This window comes from Cyprinodon variegatus, unplaced genomic scaffold (assembly GCF_000732505.1).
Source record: "Cyprinodon variegatus isolate N-32 unplaced genomic scaffold, C_variegatus-1.0 Scaffold80, whole genome shotgun sequence".
Taxonomy (NCBI): domain Eukaryota; kingdom Metazoa; phylum Chordata; class Actinopteri; order Cyprinodontiformes; family Cyprinodontidae; genus Cyprinodon; species Cyprinodon variegatus.
In genome coordinates, this window is record NW_015150533.1 from 119,752 (window position 1) to 138,737 (window position 18,986).

At 37.4% G+C, this 18,986-nt stretch overlaps 1 protein-coding gene across 11 annotated transcripts in view; it reads left to right on the forward strand.

Annotated features, from left to right (window-relative positions):
* LOC107083665 (receptor-type tyrosine-protein phosphatase S-like) overlaps positions 1-18,986 on the forward strand; it is a 272,199-nt gene that overhangs the window by 82,058 nt on the left and 171,155 nt on the right. The window lies entirely within an intron of this gene.

The following is an 18,986-nucleotide window of genomic DNA, read 5'->3' on the forward strand; positions in this document are numbered from 1 at the left end:
TATCTCAAATGCATCTGGAGATCTGGGAGGCTTCTTGCTGTCTGCTGACATTCAAATAATGGAGGTCTATGGTGACCGAGACAGAAAGGTCCATAAAAGTCCACAAAAAACGTGTCAATATTCCTCCATACTAGAGATGTCCCGATCCAGGTTTTTTCACTTCCGATCCGATACCGATATTGTTTTTGGACTTCCGATCCGATACCGATACTGGCCGATAGCATGGGGGTGAGTAGAAAATGAAGGCTAATCATGTTTTGGGTGTACAATTCCTTTAAGACGTCGACCTGAAGGAAGAAACTGATACTCTGAATAAAGAATATGAGTGGGATCTGAGATGATTTTCTGGGCTTGTCTGGTTATTGTTTCATTGAAGATGGTCTGAAGTGAGGGGTGCTGCTTGACTCCCATCAACTTCATTGCTCTTTGAGTCAGGCAAATAAGTTTGGCCTTCATTTGGACAGACAGGATACCAAACCAGGCAGAAATGCAATCACATCTAAAGAATCCATAGCTGCAGGTTACTAAGTAACACTGGCGCTTACTTTCAAATCTGCCTGGCAGAGGTGAATCATCCATCATCAGATTGGAAAAGGGCTGCATGTGATTTATTTATTTATTTATTTGTAACGAGGGAATAAAATACTTTTTGCTGCTTTGTCTTCAGCAACTTGAGTCATTTTGGTCCTTCTACAACTAGTTGCACCTTTAACTGATCTAGGATTTATTAATGCTTTGAGTAATTACGTTTTACAACATAATAATCCGTCCCCCTGAGGTGTGGCATTAAAAATTGCTCCAGACCATTTAGTTCAGCTTCTTTTCTTCTTGTTGGTAAACTAAGTAAATTGCAGTAATCTTCTTTTCAGTAGAAACACTGACAATCCCTCTTTCTGTGGGCAAATATGCACTAATATCAACCCCCCACCGTTCTCTTTGTAGGAATTATATTTTTATGAAAATAGCTCATGTAGATGAGAGGAAAAACTCTTATATATTTGTTTAGTCACTTTTGAATGTCCATTCCTAACCCTAGTTCCACCTCTCCTGCCCCCCTTATATGGCAACAGCAAATGGTTTTGGTATGCCACCCCTCTGAGGGCAGCCCTCACTATAAACAGCAGGTATTTGTGCTCTTCCTCTGTAAATAACACACTCTGACACCTTCTGTGCATATCTAGTTCTAAAGCAAGTTGAGGTTTTTTCACAATTTTTCTAACTCCAGCTCATCAGTCTTGCATTGGGGAATTCAATCAGCCTTGCTACCTTGCATAAATAAACTCATTTGTCTTGTGATGAGAGTCACATGTTGATTGTCAGCGGTGAAGAGGAGTCTTGTCCTTCAGAGTAATTGGACAACACCTAAACCGAGAGGCTCCGCGTCAAATGTGTTCTGGATTCTTAATGTGGCTTTAATTGAACAATTCATCACCCCTGATCATTGTCAAATAACCAGAAAAGTGGGACATAAGGCACTGGGAATGCCATGGATTGACTGCCTGGCACAGTCAGCCACGCATGACCAGCATGTCTGTTGCAGCAATGTCAGAGGGGGTGTATGTTTGTTTAGTTAATGGCGTGTTTAGTATGGCTGTCTGCAGAAATCACTGATTGAAATTTATCAGTGTGGTAATCAACGGTAGAAGAAAGAAGAAAAACTGATCAGAGAGTACGTCCTTTAAAGCTGAGCTCATTAAAATGAAAATTGGATTTTTTTTTGGTTGGAAACATTTTCTTTTACTTGAATAGAAAGCTAACTAACTCTGCATATAAATCATTTATTCATATTATCTTATTAGGCACATTCTACTGATTCTTCTGATTAACTTTGACAACACATGATGACACTGTCATTGCTTTAATAATAGATTCTCTAAGTTTTAATTCTTAGATTACAAGCATTATATCAGTTCATTGATCAATTTAATGTTTGTTTTCTTCAGGGCTGTTTGTGGATTATTTTACTGCCCTGTTCAGGGTATATTTTACTGTCTGGCAAATTAAAAGCATGATGGTAACATCAAGGGTTTTGCAATTAGTAACATTGTACTTGACACATCAGAGTTTGTAATAGCCATGCTGAAGTGATTGTCATCATAAAGGGGGAAGAGAGAAATGTGCACCATGAAAAGGTGCTTTTGCACTCACTGCTAATTGTGTTTAGTCATTTTAATTTGCTCCGACTGCTAAATCACTGCTCTTCTGGTGAAACGTGGCGCAATTAGCTTGGGCTGTGAAAACACGACGTGCGCGTCTGTATAGTAGAGTTTGTCCCTCTCCTCTCTGATTTGTGGATTAGCCGCTCCTTGACATTCACGTTTCTTTCACTGCAACATAAGAGTGAGAGCAGAGCTGTACTGTTGTAGAGCAAGAGAGTCTGGGTGTACTCAATAGAAAGATATGTTAATTTCACTATTCTGCAAACATGTTAAATATATAGGAGCATTACCTGCAGCAGGTGGGACATATACAGTCAGGGCTACCATGTTGAAAGTGTACCAGATTACAGGCTTCTCTGTAAAAAGGTATGGAATCGATTTACTGATCTATGTACCTTATTTTCAAGATTAAGTATGAAAAAACAAAAAATAAATTGCAGTTAAAGACTTTATCCCTACAGTCCTGAAGGTCCGTCCGTCCATCCCTCCATACATCCATCCATCCTGACCAGTATCTGTTTGAACATTCAGACTCAGTTCACTTTAGTTATATGGCACCAGTTCACAGCATATTATATCAAGAGACTTTAAAGAGTCCTCTCACTCACATGATATAGAACGGAATAGAAAATCCCTTTATTGTCCCACAGTAGGGAAATTCTGCTGTTTACAGCAGCAAATAGATTTTTGAAAATATTTTAACACAAATGTGGATATAAAAACTTGGTTTTGTGTCATTTTTAAATCTAAGGAATGCCCGCTGATTCAAGATATTGATGTATTTTATACACCTGTTAAAATTACTTGAATTGAGGGAAAACTAAATATTATATTAGGAGCTTAAAATATCTACAAGGGTGAAACGAGCCATGTGTGGCAGGAGATCTACACACCTGTTGGTTTTCTTGGTTTTAAAATTAACTGCTCTGTGCCTGAATAACCATAACATTACTGAGAGTATCTTAAAGCTGGATTTACAAACCAACTTTCTAGAACTGCAACTAATGATTATTTTACTAATTGGTTAACCTGTCAGTTATCCTTTCAATTAATAAACATAAAGCAAAATATTCCTTATAGAAGATTTTTTTAACAGAATTAAACAAGGTGAAACTAAAACTTTTCCTCTGGAAGTGTTCTGGATAGAGCATATTGACAGATGAAAAGTTTTTTTTTTAATCTTAAATGCTAAATATTTATACATTTGTTTCACAGTTTTGGTATAATTATTGCTGCAAGTGCGTTGCTCTGTCAGCTTAAGACATGTTTTAGAGTCTCTATACTCCAGGAATTAATAATCGATTACTACATTAGTAGGAGATTATTTCAATAATCTATTAATCCGATTAATTGTTTCAGCCCTGCAACTTTCTCCTTCGATTTAAAAGTTGACAAAGTTAGTGCCTAAATAGTTTCAAATGACACTGATAGTGTGGCTACAATTGAAAAGACTGGAATAGAGTCATCAATAGTTTCCTCTTATTGTCTGCTTTTTTATTTGTCTCTTTTTAATCTTGCCGTCACATCACTGAAATAGGTTAATTCCTGGGGGCAATGTAGTAATTTTTCAGCCTACAAAACCTTATGAATCTCTAAACATATAAACCGGGTTTGATTAACAGAGAGTAATCCTCTATTTATCAATATCTGTTGCTCATACCTCTGCTCTGTCCTTCTGCCTTTTACATTTCAGTAGTATAATACACCTGTGCAAGCTTTGATAAACAAAATAAAAAGGGATTATTGATCAGAGAACATGTAATCATATATAGTGTCTAGAGGTAAAGGTTGCTCCTGTATATACAGAAATACTAATCCCTACCAGATAGCCTGGGAAGTCTTATGGGGAATATATCCACACACAAACACCCCCTTGCCATCTCCACAGTCTCCTCTTGCCTGTCTCCCTCTGTACCTCCACGTTTTAGAGAGATGATATGCTTCAGCTCCTTCTGATGAAGTGACAGTAATCTTCTTTTGCAGATGCAGGAGGGGGGGAGACCTCGTTCATTCATTTCACTATCCCTCTTAAGGTGTAACACACTTGAACAAACATAGAGCACAGTTTGTTAAAGCCAACTGCGGGAAGCTGTTAGACTTCTGAGATTAAAGAAAATACCTGTTTTTTTTCCCTCCTTATTCCCCACTGGTTGCTGTTCTATGGATTGTACTCTTGCACACCTTTGAATAATCTATTGTAGGGCTCCACCTATCAAATATTTAGGTAATCCCTTTATCCATTGTTTTTTCCACTAATCTTAAAAGAGATACATCTAGTAAAAATAATATTTCCTAATAAACAAACCTTCTCAGCTTGGACAAAAGTTAATGTTGTATATTGTAAATGGCAAAAAAGAAAACAAAATACATTCAATTGTCTCAATATATTTTTTTACAGAGAAGATTGTTGATTTTGTTTTAAAAAGTTTGGCTTGATTAATACTGTGAGTAGGTTATTACTTCAGTAATTGGCATGTTTAAGGTCTGTATAATAAAACATTAAATTTGATAACAAAATTAGCCGAAGATTAATTTTCTAATGAATTTGTCACTGAGCTACAAAATGTTAAAATATCAGCCCTTTGTTATTGTTAACTAAACATTTTTGAATCATGGAATCTTTATCTAACACAATGGTGATTTTATAACAATGTTATTGCATTATTAATTGCTCTGGCTCAGATTTAGAAAATATCTGTGTAATTTAAAAAGCTCAAATAGAAACTGTAGCAATCTCATGGTGATATGCAGAAGTTGGAGGGTTAATTTGCACTTTATAATCAGAGCAGTCTGGCATATTGCATTATTAAATGAATAATCAACACCAAACTGCCGTTATCCAGCAATGCAAATGAATTTCTAATCTATAGTAAATCTGCTTATCATCTTTGGTAAATCTGTAAGCCATACACATAAAAGAGCTAGGAAAGTTTTGAATGCTGGTGCAACTTCTTGTCATACAAACAATGGTGTTTGTGTCCTGTTGGCAGAAGAAATGTAAAGTTTTACAAATAACTGTTAAAAAAAAAAAAAAAAAAAAATATATATATATATATATATATATATATATATATATATATATATTAGGGGTTGAACGGTTCACAAAATCTACGGTTCAGTTCAGTTCACGGTTTCGTGGTCATGGTTTTTGGTTCGGTTCGGTATATGTTGATTGTTAGCCTGACATGTTGGTCGTGTTGCTGTTAGCGTAAACAACACATGTTGATCAATGCTAGCACACTGTTGCAATTTTATCCACAACTTTCTTTCCACCGTCATCGTAGGTCACTCTTAATGCAAAGTGGTCCCATACAGCAGACCTATAAAGTGCTGCTGGCGCGTCTTCCAACTCCTGTTCTTTCCCACTCGCCATACCCACACAATCCTCCAACTGAATTTTTTTCTGGTACACCTGGCTACGCGGCTTCGCTTCTTCTTGTTTACTACTGGTGGTTGGCTTTGGTCGCAGTACCACCACCTTCTGCTCTGGAGTGAACACGGCGAAAACCGTCCGAACCGTTCGGTTCGACTGTCTTGGTTCGGTTCGCGTGTGTTGCGTTTGGTTCATGCGCGGCTCCTTTTTCTCATAGGCGAAGCGTGTTCACTCCAGAGCAGAAGGTGGCTCTGAACATATCTTCAACATATCTTGTTCAAGATATGTCCAAAGAGTTTTTTTCTATTTTGGCATGTTGCATGTAAAACTATTGCAATCAAAGGTAGACTTTCTCTATAAATTGTATGGGCAGATACTATAAAGCAACAAGTTAAAGAAAGCAAATGTTTATGTTAACTCCCTAAAATCCTATTAAGATCATCATAAGTCTTTTCAATGCACTTGTGCTTTTTTTTGTTCCTTTAGAGTGAAATGGTATAAAAAGTGACTGGGTTAGCTTGTCCATGTGTTCTTGATGCTGGTAATCCGTCGGTGTTTATTGTCTAGCCAGCACAAGCCCTGGGCAAGATGGCTGGGCACCATTAAGCTGACCCCCCACCACCACCACAACCACTCATGGGCTCCACCACCCATCTGTGTCCCCTCTCTCCACCTCCCTTCCTACGCCGATCCTTTTGTTCCTGCTCTCTCCACACATGCACACAATCACCCAAACTTTAGGGACATCTGGTGTGAGGGTGGCCCGAAGAGGAGGGAGTTAGGAGGCACGCTCAGCTGCCCCGGGGACACCAGGGATGTGGGGTATGCTAGACTGGGGTCATAGAGAAACATGTGTAATCAAGATAGTGGGGGTTATTGTCACTGAGTAGTGAGAGGGAAGTCTGGTTGCTAAAGAGGAGTAGGCAGATAATTGATGGATTGAAGTAATTGTGTGTACTGCAAGCATGGAAACATGGGCCTCTGGGAAAGAGAGATATTAAGAGGGAGAATACAACTAGTGAAAGAAAGGCATTGCAAAGAGGAATGAGAATAATGAAAGAAGGTAGTATGCCGAATAGGCTGGGGAGGGACATGGAGGAGGAGAAGGATTTGGAGAGTGCGAGAAAGGGGTGAGAAAGGGAAGCAGAAGCAGCAGGAGGAGGAGGAGAATAGGGAGGGGGCCTGCTGTTGTGTTGCATCACTCAACGCTTGCTGGGGTTAAAGAGGAGTAACTACCTGCCTGTCAGGCTGATTGTTCATCCCTATGCATCAGGGGATACACGTCCTGGTTTATGAGAAATGGCACAGAAACACTATGTGGGCCACTTAACCATAGAAAATGGCTGTCTGCGCATCTCTGGGAATACAAGTACTACTCCCAGGTTGGGCTTTGTGAGCTGCTGATTTCTTTATGCACATGATGCTATCACCTCCGTTAATGCAAGTCTGTTTTTATTACAGTACATGTTCTCATTTTACCCACTCTGTTTAGCAGCCTTGCTTGTTCAAATACTTTATTTTGTATTAATGATTCCCATACCACAACAAAAACCCTCCATCAAAGAGCTTCCTCAGTAATTACAACCTCGGTAGCTTGGGTGCCTTTTCAGACGGCACACTTACTCATCTTTCAGTTAAATGAAAACAAAGCCCTTGCACTCCAAGTATGGATACACAAATTACAGCGTACCAGTGGCGCGTAAAAGAGAGCAAAGACAGGAAAAAGGCACCAGAGGCAAAATGCATTGAGTTTCCACTCACTTTCTCACTGTGTAACACAAGCTTGCCTCCCGGAAGGGGAACAAAGGTTTGTCAAGCGCATCGCGGTGAAGAGAGTAAAACCTCCCCAGCCCCTGGGAAGATAGAAGGTGACATTTGTATGTAAATGGAGACAGACGCTCTCCACTGTATTCCAGCTGAAAGGAAATGAGAGTGGGCAACCTAGAAAATTCTTCTGTTTTGAGAAGTCATTTATTCTGCGGTTTTCTGTTGTTGGTTTTTGTACTAGAGGATGAATGGAAAGGCACAGCTTTAAAATAGGTGCAAGCATTTTTGATGTTTCATGTCTGCACACTGTAAAAGGGTCACCCTAATTATGCTCGTTCAATCAGGATGCTGGGTTCGCACAACCTTTGAGTGCGGGGATAAAAATTGTAAACTATTTTCCTCTTAAGCTTCTGTGCATTACCCATATCTTCTTTTTTTTTCCTCTTTCCTAATTTACTCCTATTTCTTTGGTTATTTTCTAATTTTTTTATCTTGGGAGGCAACATTTATGTATGCAAACAATCCGATTGACTCAGTGGGACTTTTCACTGATCCAGCTGAAGCCGACTGAGGGACACCAACACAGCAATGATGGAAATTATTTATTGGGTAGAGAAAAAACTAAAACTCTGACCATCGGCTGGTTTGGCTGGAAATATCAGCCTTTTGAGAATCTTTCTGAGCTTGGAATCTCCATCCTTGCTCTGAAAGGTTTCTCTCTGTTTGCTGGCAGGATGGAAGCGCTTGCGTTTTTCCTGCCTAGAAGCGTCCTTAGGGTGACACAAGTGTCCTCAAGTCGATGACAAATGTGGGTGGTCCATATTTTCATAACGCTGAGTTGCGGTTCTTAAACAGTTATCCCTCTTCCATTTATGTGAAAATAAGGAGGTAAATGTGTTTAAAAACACAGTTTCTGCATGTGTTACATTCATTGAAATTCAGCGTATTGGTCTTATTTCGGCGTAATGGTGACCACTATAAGAATAATGGCCCGCCACGTTGAAATGCACTGGTGAGAAACCTAAGTTAGGCACTGATAAAACAAACCGTTTAACCAAAAAAGGTGTAAAGATGCACATCTTATTCGAAAAGACTTCATTCTGAGTAGAAACTGTACACATTTAATCGCTAAACCAAATAATATAAACACATATTGATTATGAACATAACTTTGATCTGATTTCTACTTGCATGTTAAAATCACCAGAGTACTAATAAACTAGTATCAATAAAAGCATAAAAAAAGGAATTATTTTGTTAAGGTCTGAAATGTTACTGTAGAGTTATCATATAAACTCTTTTCTTTTGAAATCTATACTAAACAAAGTGGAATGCAAACTTTTATACTGAAAACCGCAGCTGACTGATGTTTGAGAAATTTTAATTTGTTAATTTTAAAACTGAATGGATGCCTCTAATTTGTTTAAACTGGATTAAAACTTACGTTCTTATTTAAGTTTGTATAATCTAATTGTTTAATTTATTAAGATGCATTATCCCAAAATAATACAACCCATATTAACATTTCTGTCCCATAATATACTCCTGGGCATCACAGACAGTTGGATAAGAACTCATTAATTTCAAATTGTTACCAAAATTGTGAATTTTCGAATTTGCTATTATGAAATGTTAGATGCACAAATGAATATGGTATAATTCTCATAATATTCTTTTTTAGCTTATATTTGCTACAGGATTTTCTCCTTAATGGAGCAGATATTCCGATTTTCTTGCAGTAAGTTTTTAATGAATACCTTAATGTTCATTCATTCTACAGTTAAAAAAACTTTGCAGGAATACAAAAAAATCCATACACTTCATCTGGCTTAGGCTGCTGTAGACACTGCACCCCTTATTTACTCCCAAATCTCAGTGTCAGGGAAGATAATCCTGATTAAAAAGTGATTGAGGTTGGGGTATGAATGATATCAAGGCAATCACAGAAACCAGCCACGGTTGGGAAGATTAGAGCCAGCAGTAGATCTGGGTAGGATCACCCCTTTGCTGAATGCAGATAGGTCGAAGTATTGACAGTGCCTTTATCTATTCCATATAATTTTCTTATGTTTGCAACATAAAAAACAGTTTTGCATGTCATACTCTGTTGTTTTTTTTCCGTGATTGTTGGTTTGTAATTGTTCCTAACGGATAGGATAGATTTGCTGTAAGTAAAAAGAATAGGGTGAATCGATAGGTTAAACGTAGAGATTAGTACTCTTAATGATTTTTCGGTAATTACACTCAAGATGTCAGAGCTTGGGCTTTTCTGATAATTAAATGATGGAACAGTGGATATACCTTTCACATTTATTTCAAGGGCAAAGATTATGACAAAAGCTTTGTGAAGAATAATCAACCACCCGCAGAGAGAGGGTCGGCAATCCATGTTCCTTGAGATCATGTGGCACTACTCGGCTTTTATTAATCACTTCAGGACATCAGTTTTCATTGGAACAACCTGATTAACTACTCAGGCGAAAGCTTTTACATAACTCACCCACACCAAAGAGCAATTTGAGAAGTGATTTTAATATATTTTCCCCTTTATTTTTAGAAGCAATTGGCTCTCATCAGAGGTCTGAGTCCAACCACAGAGGGTTTTCTAATGTTTTAATATCAAGGGTAAAATCTAAGCAAACAGATATGTACTCACTGAAAGCTAGGGCTGGGAATTAGTTGGAGGAAAGTCAATGGATTTCTAAAGGGAGATGAGTTAGGCTTTTATCAGAATCTATTTTCTGTCAAGATGGTTAAAAGGTGGTAAAACAGATGAGCAGAGGGTTGGCTCTGTTCCACTGATTAAGTTTTCAGGATGATTCTACTGTGTGGGCACTAGAGGAGAAAAACGATTCAGGGAGATTAAAACATCATGCATAAGACAGATTTAAAAAAACTGCTTAAAAATAAACTGGTTGTCTGGTCTAAAAGTTGCATTTTTATGTGTGAATATTTGATTTTCTGTTCTGCTTTTAGTCACATATATGATGTATAAAGTATGAATTGTTCAGATATTGGTTACGGGCACAGATTGAGGACCATAAGCCTGGTTGTGGTTCCCGCCATCAGCAGTCATGACTAAGTCTAATTGCCAGCAGCTTTGGGTGGGATCCACTCTAATATAACCCTTGAGGCAGCACCTATGACATTTGCCTTTTTACCCCAATCTGTAATCCCAATAGGGTGGGGGCAGTGCTAAAGACATAAAAGGGAGGATAAAAGCAGGTTTGGCATGAGAATCAGGGTTTTTGTTTGCAGTCCCTACTGTATTTGCCCTAGGGTTAGTGTAGTGGAAAATTAGGGAGAAGCAGACACAATTAAAGCAGAAATAACAGAGTTTGACTCTCGTTCTGTAGAGAGGTGGTGTGGGGGAGGATTACAGGCAGAAGGGAGACGAGGATGGTGGCTTAGGAACAGCAGGTAGATGGGGAGCAGAGGGTACCTCATTTTCATGGAGATAAAAGAGCTCTAATGAATTTGAACCAATGCCCTTCAGGGATATCCCATAAGGGCAGAAATGGGAAGGAGCAGATTGCGGTTGATTATTATTATTATTATTTTTTCTAAAACAGCAGCCAAACTGTCTTTCAGGCTCAGAAGGGTGTTCACGATTTTGTGAACACCAAGATGGCTGTTGCCATGTTGGCCAACTGCTGCAAGAGAGGCCTGTGCCAGTGCTCAGAGACGAATTTAAGCCAGAGAAGAAGTGCCAAATCATCCAAGTCATAATCAGTCTGTTTGCCAACAAGATAATTTATCTCCATATAAATTCACCAGATTTTTCACAGAAATGTTGGATGTTTTATTTGATGCAGTATAATAGTAGAGGTGAAGCCCTGCATATGCAGTTCAGTTGTAGGAATAGAGTTTTCTTTATCATATTAGTAGGTAAATTGAAGAATTGATAGAGTAGATTTTAATTTACTAATATATATCCCAATACCTGATCAGTTTCTAAAACTTGCCATGTTTTGTCATTAAATAGATTTTATACAATTTAACACTAAACTTACACATTTGAAAGTCATTAATAAATGTCTAGTAATGTTTCTAGTATACAAAAGCTTGTGAATTTACCTGGAGTCCATCCTCCCTTCCTCTTCTTTCCATGTTCTTGCACCATACTGTTTTACCAGTCAGAGTCCAACATTAGTCCATGGTCTGTACTCATGTGGAGGTAATGGTCTGTGCCCTGGGCTGTAAGCCTGGGCAATAAATAATGAAGCAGACCCTTCTATTGTAAATCACAGAGGGATCTTGTTTAGCTGATGCCTTTGGGAGTATTGCTTGAAAGTAGCGCATGTTACAAAGTGCTGCTTCGCTTTAGTGCAGCCAAGCAGGCAAAAAGAAGGAACACTGTGCACCATTTCCTGATAACATTAGGTAGCCTGCTCTAAAACAAACTTCTAATGAATATGCACATTTATGTATTTTTAGTTATTTTTTAGTAAAGTTTTGTTGAAGTAGTAAAAAATTATGCTTTGTTTGTTTAAAACAAATAACTTAGTTTTTGTTAACTGTAGAATAAGAATTATTGTCAGAGGGAAGGAAGAAATGTGTCTTGTGACTTTTGCTGTTTCAGTTACTTTTTTTCCTCTTTCCTTCTAACAAAATATTCACGTCTCCTGCAGAGGAGAGTTAAATGTAGTATGTTTATAAAAAGAAGCCTAAAGGAACCTTGAGAAACCTGGCCTAGTATTTGAAGTTGGCTGCTTTCCGACAGCTCAAGTGCTGCCGCTTACTTCAAAGTTGGAATTTTTTTTTTCCCAAAAAGAAAAAAAAATACTCTGACCACATTCCTGCCTTCCTCTCCCTTTTGTGTGAAATTTTCAACACAAAAAATCAGTCGAGGAGTCAAGATAAATTCGTAACCTGAGAGAACTTTTTCGTTGCATTTTCTTTTTTTTCTTTCTGCTTCTGGCAACTTGTGGGGCCTGCATAGTCGTGTTTGTGTGTGTGCGGGCCAGTGCTTTTGCCTAGCCTCTGGGGATAATTTCCCTGAAGTAGGCTAAATTTGGGGGACTTGTGGATCTTTCCTTGTTTTGCGTAAGTTTAGGACTAAGGTGTAGCTTGAGTTTAGTTTAGGGTATAAGGTATGTGTTTGTAGTGTTTAGGGTAAGGGTCAGGGTTAGTCATTAAAAAGGAATGGAAGTCAACGGAAGGTTCCCACAAGGATAGCGTGAAAAAAAATGTGTGTGTGAGAGATCCTGTGCACATCCAAGTGGGTCTGTAGATGCTCAACGATGAACTGGAGAATTACTTGTTTCAACTAAATGGAATCCAGAGACATAAAACCATGTGTGGTGTCATGGTTTCATCAGTTTGACCCCTGTGGTTTGTCGTTAGTAGGGGGCGTGGGGGTGGGAGTTATTGAGGTTGGTGAGTAAGGCTCTTTACAAAATGAACACTAGAATCCTGCTTATAGGGTTGCTAAATACTCTGCTCAAAGCATGACAAAGCCATCTTATTAAAATGCAGCTTCCAGTGCTGGAGTTTTAATGGTTTTAATTCCAGTCGGGCACGTTTTATATTTTCTACCAACATTGTCATTAACAAATCTTTCTTTCCTCTCTAATAGCTGAATTTAGCACTAGCACATATGCTCTTAAACACACGAGGGTGTCTTCTACACTAACTACAGTATCACCCATTTTTGACTATGGGTGTGTGCATGCTTAGGCAATATTTAGGTATCTCAAATGTCTCTTATTAGTTTGTGATCATCCCATAATTTCTACTGGCAGCCATCTGTGCATGAAACATTGTGTTTAACATTCCCAGCTGCAATGCTGAGGTAAGGAGTGTGTGTTAATTTGCATGAGGGGTGCCTTCTTTTGCCAAATGTGAGGGGGTGAACAGTGGGTGATTGGGTCCCATTCATCTCTGTCATAAAAAATCAGTTTAACAGCGATCTGTTAGCTTCTTGGACAGTCTGTCAAGTGATTCCCTTACAGCCAATGATCCTTTATTTCTATCACCTCCTAATCCACACATCAAACCCCATATTTTCACTTGTCTTTTTACATTGGAGACTTTTTGTACCCTCTGGACTTATATTTGTCTTACAACAGTCAAACACTGCAAATAAATGCAAGCACTCTTTTGACCCTTCATTGACTACTCAAGCTACAACTAAATTTTAAAACCTGCTTTGTTCATTCTCTCTCTGCATATGTAATCACATGTACTTAAAATGTTTTTAAGAGTTTAGAACTTTGCCAACCAGCAACCAGAGTGTTTCAGTACCCCCTCCCCTCCTCAGCTTTGAATAGCTGCCAAATGTTCAAGATATTTTTACTCGGCCTTCATGGGTTGGTGCAAGTCGTTAGTTGAGGAGATTGCATGCACTTGACCGCTTAGTGCAGGCGATTTGGGCATGCAACACTCAGCGCTCAGACAAAAGGGAGACATAAAAGGAGAGTGGAAGACTGCTGACAGTTTGGTGTGTGTGTGCTTTATGAATGGTTTTATTTATTTTGTAACCTGGAAGGCTGGAGAGAGAGATGTAAGGAGGGAATAAGAGATAAATGTGGAGGAGGGGTAGATGGAAGGGGTTCCATCCATATGAATGGGTGTATGAAAAGTTAAGAAAGTTTGTTCCGGTCAGAGGTGACAAGTTGTTACCTTGATTAAGTAGAAGTCTTAGCTATCTATACTTCACTGGAGTAATTATTTTTAGGCAACTTTTTACTTCTACTTTTTTTTGCAATTATCTCTAATTTCTTCACCGTGCATTTAAAAAAAAAGGCTTGTTAGTTTTGTTTTGATCAAGCCTATTTGTAATAAGGCCTGTTGGTATAAAAAAAAAACAACAAAACATGAAAATAATTTTTTTCATCCAGACAATTGATTTTTTTGTGAACAATTTGTTATTCACCACTTACCAAAATATATACTTTTTATGGTGATGCAAAGTTAAAATTGACATTGGTGCCATTATTAAACTAAGAAAATTAAGTATAAGGAAGTAATTATCCAGAATTGTAAGAAATTTTCCTTTTATAGGTTAGTGCAGCAACCGGTATAAGGTTTAAAGCATCTTTCCTTAACATTTTTTCCTGCATCGCTTTTACTTTTATATTTTAAATAGTTCAAAAGTTGTAGGGAAGTCATATGTAAATCTCAAATCATTCTGGCTTAAACATGTGTATAAATGTACTCTTTATCAGAAGATATTGTCCGAAAAGTTAGAAAATTTCTATTTAAAAAAAAAATTCTGTCTTAAAATCTGTGTTTTTGTTTATTTTCGTTATCTTATCGTCAATCAAATTTTTTCGGTCATAGCATCTTGCTTCATATGTTGCAGCTAATATACGCAACTGTTGAAATAATAAATAAGAACCATTATTTATTTTACCATTGAGTTATGTCCCAGTGTTCACGGGTGTTCAGCAGGTGTAGAGCTAACAGAACTGGCAGCGTTGGGAGGCAAGGGCTCAAACATGTACGGCTGTAAGCCTTCTACACCAAACCCAGCTTCTGCCGCCCTGGCGTCCTCTTCCACAACTTTTTCCCCACTTTCCCCCTCTAATAAAAAAAATTAAAAATAAGAGGAATGAGACTCATCCACGACCTCCAACACGAAACTGCCTTCCTCTTGCATGTTTCTGCTGTCCATAGCGTTCCTTGACGGTGTCGTTGCTAAGTGCTACTTGGTCCCAATGGAATTTCCCATTGGAAACCTACTAGCACTAAGTTTCTAACTGGTTAGCAAGATGCTTGCGACAAACCGGCCACAACCAAACTTGCTTGTGAACCTTCCACCACAACAATCCCGCTCCCTTGATAAACAACCAATCACATTCACTTTATTCACTCGTATAAAGTCGGGCACCACTCAGGAGAATTCGGAAATGCGACTGTTGGAACAGCCGTTTCCCTACGACTTTAAAAACTGTACTTTACCCTTTTACTTGAGTAAAAAGCTTAAATTGATACTCTAACTTCTACAAAAGTGCTTTTAAACAGTAGGAGATAGACTTCTACTTAAGTAATAAACATTAATACTTTTAACACCTCTGGTTTTGATCAAACAAATAGAAGTAGATTCAGCAAAAGGCAGAATCTGATTGAATGATCGGAAGAGCTTCAGAAATATTTAACAGTCCTAGAAGACAGGATTCAGAAACTTTCTTTCAATGTATTATGTTGACTCTAAGCTAAAGCAGTACAACTGACAATATGATTGTGTGCAGCAAAACGATTTGGAACACAAACATTTTTGGCAGTCAATCCAAATAGTTTCCCATCAGAGCCGAGGCTCATACTTGACAAAGACGGTTGAACCTAAGAAGCCAAAGTTCTTCAAGAGTGGAGAAAACATCATAAGTACAAATGATTATTTATCAGCAAATCAAGTAATCTTCTGTTACTTACCATTTCAGATTTTAATATCATTAAGCCTAACTGTAACATTTACTGCTTTTACAGCCAATAAATGTGCAGATATACACTTGTATATAAGGAATCACAATCTCTTTAATGTTCTGCTACCATATAGAGATATTTACTTCCATCTTTAAAAAAAAACCCCATAAAATAATCAAAGTGTATCTACTGATGATCAACTAAATGCTAGTGACTCCTTTATAGAGTTTATGATCTGCATGTTTTTGTTAGTATTTTTACCCCAGCATAAAAACATCCTGACTCTCTTATTTTAAGCAGTTGTGTTTTTTTAGCCCCATGTTTGTTTACCTAAACATGACCTTTTCCATTTAGCTTTTTTCCACGTTTAAATTTAATTTACTTGCTTTAGATTATATCTTTGATGATTAAGATTCACTGAAACCTTTAAAGGAAAAAAAGAATGGACTAACAGAGTTAACAGGTGATCTGCAGAGTAATATGAACTTCTGGTAGGTCTGTATTTCTTCATACTAGCATCTCAATAGCAAACAATGCCAGGCCTGTTTAATTCTGTTTGAACCCTTCTCATGAGCAAACATGACGATATGATACCTTGTACATCATCTTGCCAGGATATGTTTTGGCACTCCCCTTGATGTCATGCTGGTTTGTGCTCATGTTGACACAAAGTGAATTATGCTCCCGTTTGCTTTTTATCTTTTAGCAGGGACCTGCGCATCACCCTTTGCTCCTAAAGAGATCAGATGACGCCTGTTGATGTTGAGTTTGGTGTGTGTCTTTTTTTTTAGCAAATATCATCTGGGATTTTAATCCATATGATTTGTTGCAACCAGGCTCCATCCAGGGATGCAAGCAGTTTTACTTTCTTGCCCTTACTATATCAAAATAATAATTGGTTCATATAGTTTTCTTACACCCTGGGTGCATATTAAAATAAGTAATTTTAGTATAGTGTAACAGCTAAATAGCATTTTATTTTTTTTCTTTAACTTCTCCAACTTGATTATTCAACAAAAAGAATACATGTTAAACATTGAGGGCTGAGTAATATTTGGTAATGAATTGAAAAATAAAATGCACAGACATGCTCTTTCGTAGAATATTTCTTCTAATTTCATCACTTTTTTAAATCAATTTTTGAAATATTTAATAACTGCCTTATCACTATTTATTCACGTACTTCAGTAGATGGAAAGCCTTTAATGGCATTATTGCAATGAAACTTATATATTGTAGTTTTTTTTTCTTTCATTATTATTATTATTATCTATAGTGTCTGTCATATACAAGTTCAAATTCACTCAGCGCCTTTGACAAATGGTGACTTTGGTGTTGAAGAGGTTAGTCTTTTTAAAAGCCCATAGATTGGATCAATGGAAGAATATAGCTGGGGCTTCTTTAGTAAATGGGTGAGACCTCAGAAATTGTCTAGCCATTTATAATTTAATGTTTGCGTGTGGCAAGAATTATATGCTAAAGTTTGGCAGTGTTTTGCTGATGATAACTTTGCAAAAATTGTACACCCTTTTCTTTAGACTTACAGTATTTCAAAAGCCCCATAGCGTGATAAAAGAAACTGCGATATGCCACTAGATCCCTTCCTGTGGTGATTTTGTTTGACTTTTGTACTTTAGTGGTTTCATAGAAATATCACCCGCTGTCTATATGCATGTCTTAAAGCACAGACACTTTTTCAAGTGGTATTTGGTAATGATTTAGAGGATATGTTTTAAAAGTATTGCACTACTTCCCTTGTTTATGTTCACCAAAACCTCATCTCATTAATCTTTAATGATACCAAGGATGAATTTCCAAAGACTTGCCCTGAAGGACTTTAAGATAGTTTGTGAGAAATGGGGTATATACACTCTAGCACTCACTGCATTACCAACATATTGCTTTAGATGGAGTTGAAAATTGGACATTTGAATCCCACCAAGCAGTGCTGCTGAGAAATATTTTTGGGCCAGTATTGGTGTAAAGGGTCAGCAAAAATACAAATGTACAAAGATCTATTGTTGGCCTTAATGTTAGGTTAGCTTCCTATAAAAATACCAAAACTATGTGGAATAGAATATTATGAATAAATAAGTTCAAAGTTGCTAGAAACTGGGGTCGTAATGTTTTAATTTAAGTCCAACACCCATTTGTGACATTTCTGTGGACAGCTGCCACATAAGCAAAACACTTTTAGCATAATTGCACCTTTGGTGTAGGCCTCTTTTCTAGGGAAGGTATTGATTTTCTCTCCCTGTGTCTCTTTCCTGTGCTGCCCTTTGTTTTTCTTAACTTCAGCTTTATTTTCGTTCTTACATTCCTCAGCCAAAGCACTTGATCTGATCTCTGTCCCACTCCCTTTTTCTCTCAATTCTCTTTGCCCTGTATGTTGCTCAAGTAGCAAAAGTACATGTTTGGATTACAAGCACTACAAAAATCTGCGTTATGCTTAGGTCCTGTTTGGCAATCCAATTATCTCCTAATTCAACTAGGGTATAGGTTGCATTTGCAGTGGTTTGGCTTTTATATCAATGGGGAAAATAAAGTCTGCACTAAAAACACAACCGTAGCTGTAAGAGTATCTGTAACAGTATTCTGTAATGGTCAAAGTGACTGCTTCTTGTAGGAATAATCGTTTTAAGACTCCAGCTATTTGTACAGATTTTATTCTGTTTTTACATCTTAAATATTTCTGATGATCAAATGATTTTTGAAGAAGACAAAGATTAAATAAGCAAATGCAAAGTGTTTAAATAATGCTAAAGAATGGAAGTTGTCCCACCCTTGGTGGTGACAACTACCAAAAAGTGTTTGAGATAACTAATAACTGGTTTAAGATTTCATCTGTTAACATTAACATAGGTCAATTGTGTATTGTGATTTTTTGAGATTCCTTTGCTTACATTGTATTGTATAGGGTATTTTAAAGGGATTGGTTGTATTTATAGTTGGGTGGCAAACACACGTGCACGTGGCTAGTCAGTTTTCGGTAGTCAAAGTTAACTCACGATTTTAGAAAGGTGGCGATATTTCATATAGGGCAAGGATGCTTTGGAAAGCTTTTCTTAAAGAAAATCTTACTAAAATGTTTGCAAACTTGGAAAAATAAATGTGCTTACAAATTCCAATGAATGTGAATGTCAGTATTTCATGAATCTGACAATAAATATCTTCAGTATGACCATAATTATATTCATAGATACATTTTTGGTTGCTGCAATGCAAGTTTAGTCAATTGGAAGTTGAGCGGGTAAAAATAGATCCACTTAATTTGTATTTAAGGTAATAAACTGAGGCCGCTCTCTACTAATAAAATCTGA